Below are 6,676 nucleotides of genomic sequence, written 5' to 3' on the forward strand. Positions count from 1 at the left end.
TTAATTTGTTGCACATTTCAAAAAGAAAATGCACTTTTTCTAAATATTTACTATTAACAGATTATACACAAGTTGGAATTGTGTCATTTCCTGACACATTCCTCTTTTTAATTTCTATTTATACACATAAGTAACTACCTCTGAGTCCCAGTTACACTTTATCTATCAATAATAAATCATATTGTGAAAAATATTTCATGAAAAGAAGTAAAAATAATGTATTCCAACTTTATTGGCAATGGTGTATGATAATAAATGCAGACTAATCACTAAGATGAGTTAAATGTAGAGACAAATTCATGTGGAAATCACCACTAAAAGCTACTTCTGGGTCTTTAAGGATTAATTTGTTGCACATTTCACCAAGAAAATGCACTTTTTCTAAATATTTATTTTTAACAGATTATACATTGTTGCCAATAAAGTTGGAATAATTTTGTTTCCTGAATCATTCTTTTTTTCCCCCTATTTATTCACATCAGTAACCACCTTTGAGTCCCACTTACACTTTATCTATTAATAATAAATCATATTGTCACAAACATTTCATGAAAAGAGGTAAAAATAATATATTCCAACTTTATTGACAACAGTGTATGATAGCCAATGGAGACTAATCACTAAAATGAGTTAAATGTAGAGACAAATTCATGTGGAAATCACCACTAAAAGCTACCTCTAGGTCTTTAAGGGTTAATTTGTTGCACATTTCACCAAGGGAAAAGTACTTTTTCAAAAGATTTATTAAAAGATTTTATTGGTGTCCCTATTTCTAGTCTCTATTTCCTAAACACACACTTGTACAGACCCTCTTTTTTTTGAAAAACATTAATAATGAATTATCATTATAAATTACAAGCAGTAGTAGATATGATATATTATTATAATAAAGGAGTGTAAAGGTTTTTTTTGTTTTTTTTTGACAATGTTCCAAGAATTTGAGGTTTTCGGTTATGGATTTAAAAGCATAAAAGCAGGATAATAGTGTCTTCATGTAGAGCTAAAAAATGGCATTCCATCCTCTAACATGATGCCAGTAGCCTTCTCCAAACTTCCTGCAAGATAATCAAATAATGGGTCCAGAAGTCGATTTTCTCTAATAGGCGTCGGGGCAATTCCAACGATAGACTTCATAGCATTACATCACTCACAGAGCACTCTGACAAGCCATTTACTGACAATGAATTACCTCACTGGCCATAAAAACTAAACTAATGTGAAATATCACATATTTTAATCAACTTGGAGAAGGGGAAAAAACTATTGCTCTTTTCAAATATTTGGACCAAGGCCGGACGTTTTGGTGGGAAGCCTTAATTAAATTAACACAGGGAGCCATATTTGATTTGTACCATTAAAAACTCTGGGTTTTATGGCGTAATTCCTAAAAAGTATCACAAGAGGTTAACGACTTGTAGAAAAGGAGTGTGCAGGTTTTTTAATTACGCCTGGACAGTGTTTTATTGTCCAAAACTAAATCCAGTAAAGTGATTTTTCAACAGGTTCTCAGAGTGCTGCTCGGCATTAAATCACACAAAGAGCTTCATCTACGGGAGACGCCGCCGCTTCATTTAGTGTTTCTGCAAAAGTAAGTGAGAGGAAGAAGAAGAAGAAGAGGAAGAGGAAGAGGAAGGTGGGTAGGGTGTGCAATACATCTTTGCGTAAAATACAGTACGCAGAGTCGAACTGGAAACTTACTCTTAAAGAAATCAATCGTCCAGTGAGAAAAGACTTTAGAAAAATGAAACATTATCTATAGGAGTATGTAAATTATATTATAATTCAATTTGGAAACAGAATAAATACAATGTTAACCAATTTCACAACCTTTTCCCTATTGTTTAAAGTATTCCGCTTCAAACTTTCCTAAATAACTCCAACTAAATTCATTAAACTTACGATTAATTGATTGAATTTGGCATTTTTTGGCGAGTTTCATCATCAAAATGTATTATTAGGAGTGTTGTGAAGATGGATTTAGAGCATTTAGGACTAAAATATAACAAAACTATAATAACAAATATAATTTAATTTAACACAGAGATAAATATCATTGCAAACATTTTTACTTTGAAATGAGGGTTAATTATGTTTGTCGTCTGTGCTTACAAAATGTTTCAGAGTATGTTTTATATCGTCTACCTTGACATTTTTGCAATAATTCCTACATTCTGACCATAAATACTAATGTTTAATCCACATGTAACTGTCTGGTTTATTCAACTCTCATTCAGGAAGAAAAATTAGACTTAAATTTGAAGTGATTTGCCATTTTTTTTATGATAATTGCTGATAAAAACAGTCCAGTTTATTGTGATTTTTGACATGCAAACAAGGGATTATTTGCTTATTTTCTAGTATAAGATAAATAAAAAAACGTAAGAGAAAGAAAAACTATGTGGGTCAAAACACGGTATTCGAAATCTCTCTGACGGGACATTTTTGAGACAATTTGACAGATTAGTGTTGCTAGATGACCCACATTTTTACTTTTAAATTCATTTTTGCTTTAGTTGAACCATCAGGGAACATCCAAAACAAGGAGCTATTTAATATTGAAATAATTGTTGTAATAGCAATCAATTAAAGTTCGCTGTCTGATGGGACATTACTGTGTTTTGACCTATATAAAGTCTTGCAAATTTTTATTAAAATCAATGGGAATCAGTAGTTCTACAAGGTCTAGGTGTGACTTACTATGACTTATTATTTTTCTCTTTAGCCTGTACCTCATTACCAGTCCATACACATATAAAATAAAAGGAAAATACCAGTTGCTGTTTTCTTTCTTTTCGACAATTAAAGGAAAACACGAGTAATTTAGTGACATGTTTCATTAATAAACAACTCTACATTAGACTCTGGGCTGATCTGACGTCTCTTAATGCAAGACACAGGAGCTCATTAAAGGCCTTCCATTAGGTTTCATTGGCTTTACTCATAAAGAGAAAAGAGACAGGTTGACTTTCTATGAAGTCAAATAAGAAGCTGAGGACCCCCTCACATACTGGGGCTGCTACGCTGAGCACTAAATTCTCTCCCCATAACAAAGCCTGAATGGCTGAGAAAGAAACTGCCGAGTAGCGTCAATGCGCGTCTATTCGACCTCGTTTGTTGACCCCTCGGAGCACTCGGTCCGAGCTGACCTACTCAGATGAGAGGACCCCCCACCCTCTCTCACACTCTCTCTTTCCTCTCTCTATCAATTATCATTTGTCCAGACTGAGCATGCATCATCTGCCTCAACTTTGGGCGACACACTCACTCAAAATGCTAATTTCCAACTGCGCCATTTTTCTTGATGAGCTACTTGTCAGTGTGTTTGTGAACAGGAGTGGATGCATGTGTGTGTGTGTGTGTGTGTGTATGTTGGGAAAGCAGGAGGTCTGAAAGAAAAACTGCTCGTCAGCATTATCAGCTTTCAGAGGCCATTTAGTACCATGTGGAAAACGAACGACACCCCTGATGACAAAGAGTTAAAGAAGTGATATTTTTCTTTTTTTAAATTAAACATTTCCCTGTGGTCTACATAAACTGGAAATGCTAAGTTTGGGTCTGAATTCTTCATTAATTCAACTCCACAGGTTCATCTTCAACCTTATTTTTGACTAAAGACACCAGAAAGGCTATTTTGAGTGCTGGCCCTTTAAATGCATATGACCCCGCCCCCTCCAGGTTTTTGACCGTGGTGCTCTGAGCGACTTGTGTTCATTAATACAACCAAAAACTGAACATTTTAGACAATCGGCTCAAAGTTTGGACATATTTTCAGTTTTTACTACAACCGCTGCTGCTGACAAACAATTATGTCGTATTCAGAGAAATGTTGACCTTATATGTGCAAATGTCGTGATGTAACTAGTTATATAGACGTAACAAATTAAGAAGTTGTAGAAATCCAGTCGATTTTTGCCGGAATGAATATAAAGATAGCTTTGCAGCACCTGGAGGGTTCAAATTCAAACCTTATGAACTATTACAGTCCCCAAATACACAAATAAATGAAACAAAGACTAATAAAAGTGAGTTTAGCTAAATATGACCCCTTTAACTGAACATAAAAACAAGTATCTCCATCCACTGTCATTGATCCAACTCCATGGGATTTATTGGTGAATCAATGTTGTAGAAGATGACGGTGTTTCTATGGTAACTACGGAGCCTCTGAACATCCAAATGGGTTATATCTGATGTAACAAATAAAGCAGGAATTAAAACGGTTGTGGAAATCCACTCCATTTTTGCAGGAATGAATATAAAGATAGCTTTGCAGCACCTGGAGGGTTCAAATTCAAACTTTATGAACTATTACGGTCCCCAAATACACAAATAAATGAACCAAAGATTAATAAAAGTGGGTTTAGCCAAATATGACCCCTTTAAAAGTGCTCGGAAAATGACATTAAAACGATCTAAAACAGCAAAGTTAAAGTTTTGACCTTATATGTGCAAATGTCGTGACGTTTGTTTATTTATTTTGCATATAACATTAAAACCAAACAACAAAAGGATTTAAACAGAAAGAAAGTCAAACATTCAAAAAGGAGCGGGGTGAAGTTTAATTTATAATCTCCCACCCCCGTACCACATCTGCCAAATCCCATAAATCACTCAAAAATCCCACATATAACAGCAACTAGTTATAGATGTAACTACAAGTAACTAGTTATAGATGTAACAAATTAAGCAGGAATTAAAACAGGTTGTAGAAATCCAGTCGATTTTTGCCGGAATGAATATAAAGATAGCTTTGCAGCACCTGGAGGGTTCAAATTCAAACTTTACGAACACAAATACACAAATAAATGAACCAAAGACTAATAAAAATGGGTTTATCAAAATATGACCCCTTTAAAAGTGCTCGGAAAATGACATTAAAATGATCTAAAAACAGCAAAGCCGAAGTCTTGACCTTATATGTGCGCATGTTGTGATGCTTGTATCTTTATTTATAGAACATTAAAACCAAACAACAAAAGGATTTAAATAATAAGAAAGTCAAACATTCGAAAGGAATGAAGATGAAGATGAGGATGAAGTTTAATTTATAATCTCCCCACCCTCCGTACCCCATCTGTCAAATCCCATAAGTAACTCAAAAATCCTACACATAACAGTAACTCGTTATAGACGTAACAAATTCAGCAGGAATTAAAACAGGCTGTAGAAATCCAAAATGGAGGTAGTTTTGCAGCACCTGGAGGGTTCAAATTCAAACTTTTTGAACTATTACGGCCCCCAAATACACAAAAAAATGTACTTAAGACTAATAAAAGTGGGTTTAACAAAATAAGACCCCTTTAAAGCTAAAATGATCAAATTTACAGCGTTTTTGTGTAAAAAAAAAAAAAAAAAAAAAAAAAAGCGGTTTCGCACACTTTTTGTCAAACATATGGATGTGTTTTACCTCTAATTCATCTATTCACACACATCAGCGCCCAACGCCACTTCCACTGCCAACCCTGCCCGATCTGTGTCACCTAAATCTGTTTCTTCTACTCGAAAGCAGGAGGCGTTGGGTGGACAGCGCAGAGGGGATGGGTCAGTTCAAGTGTGTGTGTGTGTGTTCGCTTATGTGTGAAAGGCTGAAAGAGGGGTGTCTGATGGAAGCTGAATGCCACCACCCAGTAGGCCGTGAAATCAGAAACCCCTGCCAACAAGACAGCCACCCGCACTCCAGCCGTCGCTCTGGGTGTCTGTCTGTGTGTGTGTGTGTGTGTGTGTGTGTGTGTGTGTGTGTGTGTGTGTGGTAGGGCTCCTCTAGGGAAAGGGCAATCATGCGAGGTATCACCCAGCTCCTCTTCCTCCTCCTCCTCCTCCTATCTCCTGTCGATCCCTCCTCTTCATGTACACCCTCCATGTACAGCTGAATTATACAACACACATTTACTGCAGATAACACACTCACTTAACGGAATATTCACATTCAAGTCCCACCCTTAGGCCATAGAAAAACATGAGAAAAAGTGGCGCTCATCTACAGTCGTGGAAAAAATTATTAGACCATCCCCTTGTTTTCTTCAGTTTCTTGTTCATTTTAATGCCTGGTACAACTAAAGGTACATTTGTTTGGACAAATAGAACGATAACAACAAAAATAGCTCACAAGAGTTTAATTTCAGAGCTGATAGATATCTATCCATTTTCCATGTTTTTTTTTTTTAATAATAACCAAAATCGCTTTAGTTCTTACATCAATAGCTATGGCATTTAGTGCTTTTAGGCATTCCATGTTTTCTTTTGTGTCTGTTTTAGTCACATGACACACACAGGAGTTAGTACTTGATTGCATAACCATTGTTTTTGATGACTTTTGATGGTGTAATAATTGTTTCCACGACTGTAAATGAACAGAAAAGTCTTATATCTGCCCCTGACACCCAGAAAAGAAACAATTTCTGCTTCTTTTTTTTTGTATTAACCCATAAAGACCCAGTGCTACTTTTATGTCAGTTCCCAATTGCTTTTTTCTCTATTTTTAACCTTTCTCAAGTGATTTATTACCATTTATTGCAATATTATGCTCTGTATTTTCTCATTTTTTAGTGAAAATCACCTATTTCCCCGTATTTATTGTACTGATCACATAGATGTCCATAAAAGCTTAGATTGCAGTTGAGGGTTATTATATTAGAAACAAACAAAACTGAAGCAAAAGTGACTTTTTCGGTAAAAT

The sequence above is a fragment of the Sphaeramia orbicularis genome, chromosome 17 (genome assembly GCF_902148855.1).
Source record: "Sphaeramia orbicularis chromosome 17, fSphaOr1.1, whole genome shotgun sequence".
Lineage (NCBI taxonomy): Eukaryota > Metazoa > Chordata > Actinopteri > Kurtiformes > Apogonidae > Sphaeramia > Sphaeramia orbicularis.